The sequence below is a fragment of the Maniola hyperantus genome, chromosome 9 (assembly GCF_902806685.2).
Source record: "Maniola hyperantus chromosome 9, iAphHyp1.2, whole genome shotgun sequence".
NCBI classification, from domain to species: Eukaryota; Metazoa; Arthropoda; class Insecta; order Lepidoptera; family Nymphalidae; genus Maniola; species Maniola hyperantus.
Window position 1 is genome coordinate 5,024,969 of NC_048544.1, and position 15,066 is coordinate 5,040,034.

General features: G+C 36.0%; 2 protein-coding genes across 11 annotated transcripts in view; one reads left to right on the plus strand and one right to left on the minus strand.

Moving 5' to 3' along the window:
• LOC117984903 (zinc finger protein OZF-like) overlaps positions 1 to 15,066 on the plus strand; it is a 228,809-nt gene that overhangs the window by 157,597 nt on the left and 56,146 nt on the right. The gene's annotated exons all lie outside the window — the stretch shown is intronic.
• The window catches only part of Fas3 (fasciclin 3), a 186,630-nt gene that overhangs the window by 149,608 nt on the left and 21,956 nt on the right, over positions 1 to 15,066 (minus strand). The window contains exon 2 of one of the 10 annotated variants that reach the window (XM_069500714.1): positions 10,933 to 10,972. The exons of the other annotated variants lie outside the window; for them this stretch is intronic. The gene's annotated coding sequence lies outside the window, so the exon portion shown is untranslated. The remainder of the gene's footprint in view (positions 1 to 10,932; positions 10,973 to 15,066) is intronic. 10 annotated transcript variants of the gene reach the window in all.

Consider the following 15,066-nt stretch of genomic DNA (forward strand, 5'->3'; position numbering starts at 1 on the left):
ATTATAACATAATAAGACCTATTATGTTATAATCTAACCTATAGTCTATTCTAAAAATGAATCAATCATTAACGTTCACAATTCCATCAATTGATTTGTGCTAAAATTCGTTACAATTTGTGTTTCCAATAATGCTTTGTCTATTAATTTAATGGTAATTTGAATTTCACACCATCTTTTAGTAATTGATATTCCAAAACAGAAACGGGAACGCCATTAACGATAATTTTTCATTTCAGCACCTTTTAGCGAAGAAAACCCTAATTTACTAACAAAATCTTTTTCTACGGCAAAGTAACTCGTGCTTTGTTAGGATACCTATCTAAAAGCTATTAAACAAAAAAATAAGAAAGTTATGAAGGTATACAAAAATAAAAATAATACTTATTTAAGTACATATCATATTTCAGAACATTTTTCTATTCAAACTAAGCCCTAAAAGTTACGGAAGTGAAATTTACGCCAAAAAACTAAAAGCGATTTTAAAATAAAAATTAACTTTATTTTTATTAAAATTAAGTGCTTTTATTCGTTGAAAGTGTGCTGATTAAAAATAACTTGTAATCATTATGCTCAGTTACCGATATTGACACTTGAAAAGTAACTTAATTAAACTTGTACTAATTAAAGGTTCCGTTCAAATGCCCATACAATTTCAACACTTCTGAGTATTGGATGATTAGAGTCGAGAAATCCTAGTCCTACTAAGTAGATTACAATTTAAGTACCGGTCTTTGAGTGTAAGTTCTTGAGCAAAAACAAGTACCTACTTAAATTAACATGAAAATTGTTTTTACATAGTTTTATTATTTTACCCCAAGTCATAATCGACAGATCCTCCGTCCAACGGTTTATGTGAATATTACCCGGTAGCATTAGGATTGAGGGGTTGGAAACTGAAGAATGAAGTCTACTCTTGAACATAGCGACGATATAAACTTACATTTGGTTTGGACGACATTAATCTTCGTAGTTCTGGTGGGTCCACTTGAATGGCACAGCATCATGATTGCAGAATAGGTAGGAAAAGGTTTTGTTAGGCGAATAAAATTCATGTGCAAAGTTCTATAAGAATTGGTTCAATATTATAGTTCAGAAGTAATTGAAAAACGTGTAAATAGATTGGAAAGTGAACACTCATTTAAAACTCTATGGCCGAGGTTGGCGTCCGTCAATTTGTATTACCAGAACTAGTTACTTTGCCAGAGCTTTTGAAATTATCCGTTGGTGCCATGTTTATTCTCTCAATACATACGAGTACATTTTAACATTCAGCACAAACTCCAGTGAGCGGTTTTTCTTGACGCAAAAAGTTAGACTTGAGTATCTTTCAATCTTTCTTTTTCCTTGAAAAATATTTTATCAGAACAAAACCGCGAAATACATCTTCAGTTCAGAGAGTTTTTTAATAAAAGATACCTCATTTTAAGTCTTAAGTTCTGCTGTAACATACAAAAAGGAAAAAATATTCCGAGAAAAAAGTTTCTTTTCGTAGATAACATTTAGGTATGTCTACTTCAAAGTATGATGTAAATGTAAAAGTAAGTTGAATTCCTAATAATTAGAAAGTAAAGCGCAAATGTCTGTTCGTCAAAAGTTTTAAAAGCATAATTCGATTATGTTTGAGAGAGGTTGGCACGCGTTTGATGGTATCTATTCAAAATATTTTTAGGGATCCATCTAAAATATCTTCTATTTTGACATCATCAGAAATATTATGGAATCGATTATTCACATCATTCGACAGCTATTAAGCTTGTAATTTTCTCGTAATCTCTAGGTAATATATCATATTACAATATTCGCATTATCTGCAGAGGATGTCAAATGATTGTAAGTGATGATGCATCAAGATGGAAATCAATATACAAGACAGATACCTACTATCTGAGATAGTGGTAAAGTTATTTAACACGTCGAAAGAACTTTCTTCCAGCGAGGTCTTCCAGTCATCTACAGCGAGTGGCCTTGATAAGAACTGTGAGGATGAAATATCTTGGTACAAAATATAAAGTACCGAAAACCATCATACATGCATCATCCGAGATGTATAAGCTCATTATAAAGGGCACTGTGGAGTGAAATGACCGTGGGCAATGCTCCGAACTAACTGCTTAATAATAAAGAAGCTACTATAAGTTTCAAAGATAGTTTACATCTTATAGTAGGTAGAAACTAGGAAGGTACCTATTCGTACCCGTGTCTTTTGTATGCATGAGGTACATAAAGTTCTCAATGACGTCTAGACTCGAGTCGTAAAAGAGGATGAACCTGATTAACTTGAGGATACGAACTCAAGAAACGCGCATTCAAACTATCCTATATTCAATTAAATCATGACTATACTGCAACTGAAGAGCAGATCTTTCTCTAAACTTCAAATCTACATCAGACAACTGACAAGAACAAACATTTTAAAATGTACTTTTAAACCAACAAGCGATAATGACATCTCAGGCGTTTTATTTTCCGTGGTGTTTTTATTTCAAGGATTCATTCTTAGCCACCGGGATGGGTTAGAACATGAGGTCCGATATATTCGTCATAAAAGCGGTGGAAGCTTTTATAACTCAGAGTAGGATTGGTCCTCGAGGAAAATTCCCTCTAACACTAACACTAAACACCATCTCTCTACATAACTCCCGTAGCTAATAACTTAATTAAAAGACAAACTGTCAACTGTATAATACTAGAGTTAGATATACGGAACCACATCTATAAATTCGAGTCTGTTATCCGATCAACCTAATAATGCAATAATAACTCTTGGTAGTGACTTGTCAAATACGACTTTAATCTTATCATACTGGTAGAAAGTTTTTGAAAGTACTCGGCCATGTTTCTTTGAAAGCGGCTTAGTGGTGCGATACTGAACAACTATAAATATAGTGTCACATCTTCAAACAAAACTAGCACACTACCACGAACCCTATTTATTAACCCGGTTGTTTTTTTTTAAATTCTTTATTTTATTTGAGACGTTTTATTTAAGACCGTGGCGTGTGGAAGTCCGTACAAGAGACCTATGTCCAGCAGTGGACGTCTATCGGTTGATGATGATGATGATGATGATAGATTTCTATACAACATAATATATAAGAAAGAAAAATAAAACTTTCAATTATTATTTACTCTACGTCTTAATAAAATACACCATAAACCCACTTTACGGAAGCGATATGGCGCGCAGGCGTAATGAAAATATATCGCAGTGGGTCAACAATACACGGGGTCCGTGTAAATTGTGATTTATTGAGATGCTGGTGATAAAACCCAGCGCCACTATTAGAACTGAGAGCTCTTATTTGTACTGATTTTATTTAAGGAGTAGTAATACTCGCGTCCTTTGACGATCCAGCTCTACCAATTTCTCTCGACTCTAGAATAGGATGGGCTATGGAATTGTAAATATTTACTAGTGCGTATCTAATATCTATACATAAACTTATATTGTTTTACTGTACAACTAGATTATGCCCGTGACTTCGTCCGCGTGGACAACACAAATTTCAAACCACTATTTTACCCCCTTAGCGGTTGAATTTTCAAAAATCAGTTGATACAATGAAATGATCCTTACATGAAACAGTCGATCGGCAAACAAAAAATTTTAGTCAATTTCATTGATTTTTATGGGCAACTCACACTTGACCAAAAAATTGATTCAATTCCAAAATTGTTTCGACAAAAAAAAGAGCAAATGATTCCTTAGACAGTTTTCCTGTACCTCGTATGGTTTCAGATTTCCCCATATTGTCCAAGTTTAAAAAAACACACTGTAGATAGATAAACGTACCTACCTACTGTATTATGATCATAATTACTTATTTTGTTGAAAACTTCCCAAATTTTATCGTTATTGGTTCCGCTTACGAGAGAAAAGCTTCCTGTTATAATCTTTATCATATTTTATTATCACCTAAGAGTCCTCAGACAGTGTATAATCTATCATTTACCTAGAGTACATTATTGAGGAGTTGGAAATTCTTTTATATTATTTAGAAGAAGATTAAAAAAAATACCACCTGGTGCTATTTTTATTTAAATTTTTTAAGTTGTTGTGGGCTCTTCTCAGACCTGGGCGCGTTTGGAACCCTCGTAGCTTTAGTTTTAAGTTTGCGTAATAATTATCACCACTATATCTTACAAATCTAACACCATACCAGACCATCAATAAGAGTAATTTATTACCTATTTTGAATAAATCATTTGACTTTGACTTTGACTTTGACTTTGACTACATTCTATAAATTACGAGTTGTTTTAAGAATTTTACTCTTTTTAAAACCTAACAATAAAGAAGTTGAATTTAAATAACTTTGTATACGAAAATGTTCCGACATCACGGTGCAGGCCACAGCCACCCTTTGAAGTTGTATTTTTCTACTATTTATTATAATTAAAACAAAGACAAAAATATAACAGCACGGAAACCTCCAGAAAAGGTTAAAATGTGACGTCAAAAACAACGCTGAAGGTAACGAGGACCCAGCAGATCGCAAACTGATAGCCCTTGTTGGTGAAAGGAGGACGGTATAGTCTAGGAATCGACCGCATAACTCAGTTAACCAAAAGCCTTTTGATGTTGTCTCTACTATTTATTTTAATTAAAACAAAGACAAAAGTATAACAGCTCGAAAACCTCCTGAAAAAGCTAAAATGAGTGACGTCAAAAACAACGCTGAAGGTAACGAGGACCCAACAGATCGCAATCTGATAGCCCTTGTCGGTGAAAGGAGGACGGTAGGTATAAGTCTACTAGGAATCGACCGCATAACTCAGTTAACCAAACAATCATAATATAGTTCTGAAGTTGTGCTGCTGCAATATTAAATACGCTAGCTGCTTAGCATGCTGTCCAGCATTTGAAATGCTACCAAACTTTAATGGATGGTCAGTTCTACTTGCATTTATAAGCTGATATGGGATTCATAGAAATGCATCGAAGCAGTCGAAAGTTATAAATGTACATAATAGAAAAAGAGTAAGGTAAAATCCTCTTTTTAACCGACTTCCAAAAAGGGAGATTCTCAATCCAGTGCGTTTTTTTCTATGCATGTACACCAGTTTCTGTTATATCAACTGAAACATAAAATAATATGCGTGTAACCTTCACGCGCGGTTGCATTAAAATTAGATGCGCGCGAGATTCCATTTTTGAAAGGAGACGCAATTCTGAACAGCTGTCATGTGGTAAAGACGAGGAAAGAATCTATGAAACTATCTCTTACTACACATCTCGAAAAAAAATGGCGGCCTCCAAACAGATGTCCTATTTGGCACCTAAAAGTGGGGTAAAAAACAGAATCAAACTTTTATTTTTGAAGAATATTAGCCATGTTAATATTATGACATTCCCTTTCCCCTCCAACAAACGAAAAGCTTGTGCTAGGAGTGGGAACGACAAAAGTGCAAAGGGTGGGGGTTTGAACCGCCGACCTTTATTTTAATTCAGTCCGCTCCTTACCCGTTGAGCTAATGAGGCTTGATCACTATAGGTCAGGTACTCAATAAAACTATATCTATAGGATTACTATGGTATAGGTGTACCTACTAGGTAGGTAGAGTATAGGAGTTGATTGCTCAATTGAATAAAAACATCTCAAGCGTCTAAGAAAAGGTTTAAAAACGTTTTCACGGAATCGTAACTGACAATTCTATAAATAAGACTTCACAAACTAAAAAAAATAACAAAGCAAATCTCCCAACCGCCTCCCGAGCTAAGGCAACCGGTTGTACTACAGTCTACAATGAGAACGTTCTTAGTTCGTCGACCTCGTGGTCTACTGCAAGAGACGTGAATAGAAGTTAGAATTGAAATTAATTACTGGGGCCGACTTTTGGAATGAGGTACGTGTAACGTGAGGTGGTGGACATTTCAAGGCTTTTTTTGCGAAATTGGCTAACTTTTAGCCGTCTAATTAAGGCTGTTGACTCGCTTAAAAACATGTTCGATTAATTTGATTGGTTGGAAATTTAGCCCTTGCAATGAAAAGCTACGATGCCTTACTACCACATGTCAGATATGCTACTTAATTAATAAAAGAATTCAGTGGAGCACAAAGTTAGGATAAAGAAAAAATAAAACCGGTCAAGTGCGAGTCTGGCTCACACACGATGGTTTCCGTACCATCGCATCGTACAAGATATACCTAACACTCATTTTATGTAGAGCATTGCAAGGTCTACATAAAGTTAGTAAATCAAGCAATGGACAGCGCCATCTTTATGTGAATTTTTCGTGAACCATTTTTTCTGTGATGCAAATTTACAGTTTTTCGAATTTTTCCTTTACTTGTGCCATAAGACCTACCTACCTGCCAAATTTCATGATTCTAGGTCAACGGGAAGTAACCCTATAAGTTTTCTTGACAGTCACGACAGACAGACAACAAAGTGATCCTATAAGGGTTCCTTTTTTCTTTGAGGGAACCCTAAACATTGAAAAGTGGTAAAGTAGGTAACATGGTACATTCCAATTCATACAATCTAGATTCTATTTCATATAATTAGATCTAGATCTTCTTGATTTTAGAGGAGTATTAAATAAGACGTTAGAATTTAAATTAATTACTTAGACCAACTTTTGGAATGAGATACGTGAGGTGGCGAACGTTTCTTTTTTCAAGGTTTTTTAAGCAAAATTGACTAACTTTACTCCGTCTAATTAGGCCTTTTTTTAGGGACTGCCTATTTAAGTAGCTTTGCCAAAAAAGTATTAACTCGATGAATGTATGATGTACTAGTTGATAACCATTGCGTGTTTTAGGTTTTTAAAAATCCCGTAGAAACTTCTTGGATAAATATTGTATTGTATAAGTCCCGCAAATTGCTTTTGCGCTGAAACCATGTCTCATTAAAATCAAAATGACGCCACTTTGACGTCCTTTGACGTATATTTAAGTAAAAATATACCATCAGCTCGAAACTTCAGTCTCGTGCTGACGTCACTAAAATGGCGGCCGCGCGTTGGCACTTTGCGGGACTTATATAAAACGGGCACATACCACGATTAATTAGGCGATTTTTAACTGCTGATATTTCGACTCGGTTGCATCTTGGATAAAAGTATCCTATGACCGTCCTCAGAATGCAAGTTGTGTCCGTCAAGTTCATTTCAGTGGTTAAGGTAATAGACATACATACATACTTTTGCATTTATAACATTAGTATGGTTTCAGTCAGCCTTGATTTTCGTTGATACAAAATAAAACATTATTGTTTACTGCTCAGGTTTCCTTGACGCGAAATGAGATACGTGAGGTTGCGCACATTTTAAGGCTTTTTAGCGACATTGGCCAACTTTTTTATGTTCTTCTACTTCTTTTGTTTTATTTAGGTACAGTTGTATATGACAGGCGGGTAAAGTTACGTTACGGTTATGGTTAAAAAAATTCCACCAATAAAATGGTTTCACAAGTCACTATTTACACCTCCATGATTAAAAGTAAAGTTAAAATTTTGATGCAAAGTTAACAAATCCTGACTTCAGATACCCGGGGCTTGACTCATTAACGACAATCAAATTTTATAACAAATAACATTACATTAATCGTAACGTAACATTAATTGCCTGTCATGGGACTGAATCGATTCTGAAAAAGTTCTCACTGATAGATAGCTACATTAACTCCGAATGCTGTAGGCTGTAAATAAAATCACATGAACAAAGTTACGGGTGAAAGCTAGTAGCACAATGATCTGCTGTGTAAGTAACAAGCAAGACGTAGGGTGAGTTTCCATCCTTATGTTGTCGACATCCCATATACACGCACGAACGTTTTGCGTCATCATTCCTCATACGCATGGCTAAGGTTTGGAATACTCTTCCACGATATGTGTTTCCTACCAATTACAACCCGGGTATCTTTAAAACAAGAGTGAATACGAATCTTCTAGGTAACGCGTCCTATCTTAGGCCGCATCAACTTTCGATCAGGTGTGATTGTGGTCAAGCGTTTACCTGTAATGAATAAAAAAAACAGTCTCTGATCATACAGCAAAAACCCAAAAATTTCCATCTGCCTCATTAAAATATGGTTAGAATCCATGTCAGCTTGTCAGTGAGAAGGTAGCTCATTGTTTTGCTGTCAGTTAAAGTAATAAAACCACTAAAACACTAAAGCCATGTGATGTAACGTGACCCAGTTCAAACCTTTTACAATTTGAGTTTCACGCCGCGTGAGCAGAAATAACACATTGTTATACGCTTCTTTTAACCAAATGAAAATGGGAGTTCAAATGGTACAATATCCGAAAGTTTATTATAACTAGGAACACCATATTACTATCCAGATTTCGAAGATACAGGAGTGGATAATCCACTCATAAGTAGCAGAAACAGGGAGTAATAGAAAACTATGCAACTATGTCAATGAAGCTTATGCTAGGGGCTAGATTCTGAAAGCTTTCTAAGAAAACCTTTTCCGCGAACTTTCGGGATTCTTTTCGACCTTTTGCGATTTACTTAGATCCAGACATCGGCACTCAAAGCCTCGAATATATTTTTGTCTCTGAGACCCCGAGTTTCTCAAACGCCGATCAATGATTGAACTAGCGAATCGGCATAATATTAATTTCTTGGGTTACCACAAGGGCGATTCTATTACAACAGTTTGTTTTCTTAAACTATTTCAAAGTTATCATTTGTGTTTTCCCAAACGTAAATCAACCAACGATATTACAATGTTAAGCGTTTCTGTACCTATTATTATTTATCTCTTCTCAACGGTAGCTATTTTACGTCTCCTTTGATTCAGAAGTCTTTCAGAATATTTAGAACCTTGAGTACCTAAACCCTTTTCATTGTTGTGTTAGATTCTACATTTTTAGTCGCCATATTCGAAGCTCGAATCTATAGAACAGAATTGTATTCTTTGACAAGCACGCGATTGTCTGGTATTTTCCAAATTTCCGTCTGCGCGCTTGGCTGAATCATCAAAAGCCATCAATTGCTCAGCTCTTTGATGGTTAACCACATAGCTTTCTAAATCGTGACTCGAGATTACCTCTCTCTAATGGATGTTATGATTTGATAATCTTTATGACAACTGAAAAAATATAAGAACGATATTTGTCACGACTCATTCGACAATACGGAAAAAAATGTAGAGAAAGCCTATGTCTGTCCTACTAATAAAAATAATAAAACTGTTTTGACTTTTGTATTTATTAGTACTCACTTAATTTAATTTCTGAAAGACTAGTCGATGTGAGTCATCTGGGAGATGGTGAAAGATAGCTAACGCAGCTCAAGTTTTCCGTTTGGCGAAAGACAGGACAGTATATGACGCGATGACGATCAATCTCCAATACTGGAGGGCCAAGAGAAAAAGAATAATTCTTCGTTATACAAGAATCAGAAATCAGAAATGAGGAGATCCGTAGGAAACCAGAGGAACCGACTTAGCTTAACGGGTTGCGAAGCTGAAGTGGCAATGGGCAGGGCTAGTTCGAAAAACCGATAGACATTGGGGTTCCAAAGTGCTAGAATCTAGAATGGCGACTTCCCATCTGAAAGCACAGCGTTGAAAGATCCCCACTAGGTGGACAACGACATCAAATGAGTCGCAGGGAGCCGCTGGATTCAGGTGCAAAACCGTGGCGTGTGGAAGTCCCTACAGGAGACTCATGCCCAGCTGTGGAGTCTGATAATGATGATGATGCAAGAATACCTGATAAAGATAAAGGAAGCTTAGGATTTTCATATTATTATATAAAAACCTAAGCTTCCTCTAAAAAAAAAAAATTGATTTATATCTGAAAATAAAGATTTATTATTATTATTATTATTCTCTCTGTGAGATTAAAATAATGCCATCAGTTGCTGACAGCTCACCCTTTTCCAAACACCAAATTATTTATTAACACGTAATTTATGGTTGTGTAATTGTTTTCGTGATCGCCACAAGATTAGCCCGAATTCATCAGAGCGGGGCAGAAAACAAAAGTAAACGAAGGCCGAGTTGCTGATAGGTTGCTTTAATTGGTTACGTTGATAGATACTTTAAATTGTTATAGCTGTAATATTAAAAAACCGGGCAAGTGTGAGTTGAGAGAGAGGGTTCTGTGCGATGAATATAATATGTAAGTAAAAGTATATCATGTTTTACCATATTATTTTAAGACCATAGACTTGTAGGATTTTCTGTAATGTATAACTAACATCTATTTGCTATATTTTTTGAAAATAAATTTATTTTAAAATTATAACACAAACATATTTCATATTTTGATAATAGAGCTTTTTCTAAATTGTAAATTTTTAATTTTCTAATTTGCCTCTCAAAAGTGAGCCCTGTACCTATTCAAAATTCATTTATTTACGTTACACGTCCATGTTTGGGATGCAGAAATTCATGTGTCACTTACTGCTTAATTGGCCAGTAGGCTCGAAGCAAATTGCAAATTGTCAAGTCGGGTTTTTCGCCCTGTGCACATAATTTCAGAAATCTCTGATGATCAAGATCATAATATTACTTTTAGCGGCACACACAGAACAGATGTACCTGTTGTTGTTTTGGGGGGGTTACTGAAGTGATTTGTTACTTTTTGAGTTGAGCAAAAAAATAAACTCAGAGGCGCTATTAATTCCCTCTCGTAACTAATTTAATAGCGCCAGAGAGAGTCATTATCCAAAACTATCAAACTGCAGATTCAGATAGGTAGTTATTAATGATACAAAGTTATGATTTATGGGATCTAATGCATTAAGTTTCAGATTAGTATTTATTGTACATATTCTACATACGTTATAATTTTATTATAATTATTAGCATTAATAATTAATAGCGCTAACTATCATAATATATTATCGCTAGAACAATAAGTTTTTATTAATGTAACTAAAATAAGAATTAAATTAATAATAAGTATATTTAATATAAATAATCAATATCCGTAAGAAAATCTGTTTCAGCATCTTTAACTTACATCTAATTGCAAGAGATGCAGATCTTTGAAGGCTGGTTACCTGCAAAAAAATATTATAATTAATATTCGATACACTAATAACATCCCGAGTATAAAGAAATTTGCATGCGGGGATGGATTCCGGAAAATCAAAAACATCCCACAGGATTTTTAAAAACCCTAAATATCCAAGCGGACGAAGTCGCGGGCATCATCTAGTAAATTTATAATTTCAAAATTATTGGCACAACCTTATTCACAAAACAATAGGTGACAAAAACAGCTAATCTATATTCGCAATAAAGTATGGTCCGCGACAGGTTGGGATGACAATCGGGGTATGAGGCAAGGGTACGCCCCGCACACCCACACGTCACCCGCGCTCGCCCGCACCGGGTTAGCGCGGAGGCTGTGCAGGTGTGCGGGGCGTTCCCTCCCCGATGGGCATCTCGACCTGTCGCGTACTATAGTACAAAATGCAAATGAAAAAGATATGTATTACAATGGCAGTAAAGCGCTGATAACTGCAGTTACCGAGGTCTTTAACCGCTAACGGTTGGCAATGGTTGGCAATATGGCGCGGGTTCGCAGAATGACGCGGCCTTCGTGCAAAAAGTTTTTTATTTTGCATATCTGCGTGAATCATAATATGTTAGGTATGAAGCAATAACTATTAGCAATTATATAATTTAAACCGGACGCGGTGGGTATAGAGTCACCAGAACTGTTGTGCCATATCTTTTTCCTATCATGTAAATTGTGGAACCCCAGTACTGTTCTGCCATATCATTCATGTAAACTGTGGAACCAGCTCCCTTCGGCGGCGGTGTTCGCAGTTCGCACTAGATTTCAATATGGGTTTATTCAAGGGGTGAATCAGCAAATTCCTAAGCATTGAGCTTCTTAAAAAAATTCGCAGAGGTTCTAAGTGAGGGTAGACTGGCATAGTCGTGTTTGATTCATATAATCTGGGTAGATTTAGAAAAGTTATTCTCAGGGCACCTTAGTAGTAGAGCTAACTAAAATGACAAGTATAAAAAATTAGCGGCACCTCAACGGACCATTTTCAACGCTGGGGCTCCACAGCACAGGTTTGACGTACAAAATAATGCCATCTCCAATGAGTTTTGTTTACTCAAATCTTATCGTAGCTTGAAGAGACTTTAAGCTTTTAAAAGCGAGACATTCAAGACAAGCACTATTGCTGAGTCACCCGTAAGCAACGAATACGGAGAAATCCACACCGTTCGCGTTGTGAATAAATTCCGAAATTGATCTTTAGATCTCGTTTCACTTTTATTAATTCTCACGAAGGGTTTAGCTGTAATGAGATCTCTTCAAACTTAATTAAAGTTAAAGATCTTACAACGAACAAACTCTCAATTGCTACTTTAGTAAGTAAATCAATTATTTTAGAACCATTGCTATTTGCTTCATTATCTGTGAGGGATTGAGGACTCAGGGAATTAAGTGTATTCGTAAAGACCGTTCACTTTATATTGAACGGTTTGCAGTCGATCAAAACCCGTAAAATTTCGGCCACATCTTTCACTTGATAGATTGAAATCTTTCATAAAACCATTCCAACCATAAAGTCAACCAATCCCATTAAAATGACAGCGCTAATAAAATCGCCCAATACCAAATAATCGCTAGATTAAATGGGCGAGAGGATGATGGAAGCAGAACAAATGATGATCAATGTTCAAGTATACATTATGTTATACTCATATTCTTTGTCGTCTCAACCGATAGATGTACCTGCACGGCACAGCAGCTCGATTGCGGGAAAACTGCATCAATCAGTATTACAATCGTTGTGATTAGCTGAATTTATGGTATTATTGTTGCAACAGTACATCAACCAATCAGAAGTGATTGCGATCGTGACAATGTAGCTGTAATTCTACCGCAATCGAATCACAGAAATACATAGGTACGTATTTAGAAGAGTGATTCACAATCCACACTTCACGGTATTTTGTGTTGTATCCAGCGAATCCCCGCAACTCAGCTCCCTTAGTAGCGTCTATTCACCTATTTTGGGGACTACCAGCACTTACTGAAGTCATTATCGCAGCACCTTGGGATTTCTTATCGGTGATACTAGGCCATGTACTCCGCCCACAAAGTCTTACAAATATGTTTTTATTATACTAAAGTTGAATATTCAATTATGTACATAAAATTCGAAATTTAGGCCTGAATTCATGCTAAAATGATTGGGCAATATTTTATTTATAAGACCGCTCCAGTTTATTTAACTCGCCCAATTGCCCTGAGCGGAATCGAATAACTTTTATTTGTAATTCCGAGTTTACAGACTTCATAAAATATTCATGATTGCCTATAATAATCAAGGAATATTACGTTTTCCCTGACGATAGCAGTTTTATACGTTTGAGAAATGAGACCTTAATGAGAGAAATGGAAATTAATTACCAACCAATACCCTTAGGGAACTTAACATCCAGCGCCACCACTCCAAAAATGGTGGTTTGAAATGTGCTACCGGCCTTGCCATCACCAGGTGACACCACAAGGAATTAACACTGGAGCACTAGAAGCACTAAATCCTCATCTAAGCATACATATACTATTATCCCTCCATCGGGACCTAGAACTCCCAAGGCCTTATTCAAGATGACAAATTAAGCAGCATAGAAGTGGAGATGCAAAGAAAGAAAACGGACATCCTGAGATTACCGTTATTCTTGGGAGACCCGTGCGTCTAACTTTTACGATTCTGTACATTATGTTAAAAACAAGACCCGATGGAGGAATTTTACACCAACCACGTGACTGGCCATGGAGCATCACGATTCTCAGTTATGGCCATGAGGGACCGACTGAAAAGAAAGAGAGATTCTAAGGCCTAGATGATAGGCTGCCTCTCAGCTAGGTATTGCTTCACGAACCCGTGCGACTGGAACGGACTGAGGCAGCATTGCTTTTTGCCTTCAGTCTGCAGTCTACATTGTGCTCGTCGTTTTATCAGCTTGGCTGTTCAGCTTTTTAATGCCAGTGAAAGCACGTTCCTTGCTTCAACTAATAACAATAATACTTACCCCTTCACTTAAGTTTGAAAGTATACCAGGACATGTGGATGAGCAAAGCCTTAACTTTTACAAGAACCCTAAATTTATTTATAGTGCAAGGACTAATTACAGATAGATGAGAAGAGTGAAAAAAAATTGATATTTATACCTATATACAAGCGTTTGTTTTGTAAAAAATTGGGTAGGAAGGCATCTCAAATTAATTCGCTTCACAAAATCCAGTGATGATGATTCATATCGACGGATTAATAATTATCTGTACTCTGTAGTGCCTACAAGTGTCCGCCATTTTGAATGTAATTTCATCTGGATGTAATGGGGTAAAATATTTCGGGAGCGATGTACAATATCGAATAGCTTATAGAGAACAGTGACTCAAAGGTTACTGACACGGGATAATGTGTGGAAATTCACTGCATCAAATTGTAAGAAGCGTTGGAATCGCAAAATATACCTATTACAAGATAATGCCCGCGACTTCGTCCACGTGGACTCAGGGTTTTAAAATCCCATGGAAACTGTTTTATTTCCCAGGATAAAAGAAGCCTATGGCACACTCTCCATGCAACAAATCACTTGATCCGTTGCTCCGTTAGGGCGTGATAGAAAGACAAACAAACAAATAATCACAATTTTGGGGTAAAAACGGGTAGGTAGTTATAATAAAAACTGAAATAAGAATTGGATTATTCAATACTAACAAAAATATGAATTGTATTTGGTGGAAATAAATGATTTTTTTTTTTATTATTATTATTATCGCAATGTTAATTATTATACTATTTACATTAACACTACTAGCTACTACATATCATCGCCATTGAATTTCTACTTCCAGTAGGTAGAATCTCTACGTCTAGAAACAGAGAGAAATATCCTAAATAAAAGATTTACAGATTTGAGAAAATTCGGAACGGCTCTAACAAATAAACTAAGTAACCTGGATATTCCAGGTAACGTTAACTTAGTATAAATCCAAGAGATGCTGGACGGATGTTAATTAAGTAAGACTCTCCAAACGGTGTAAAACCTCTTTTTCTCTTGTTTCATTTTGTATTTAATTTAATTAGGAATCACGGTCCTGTCTAGTTCTGGG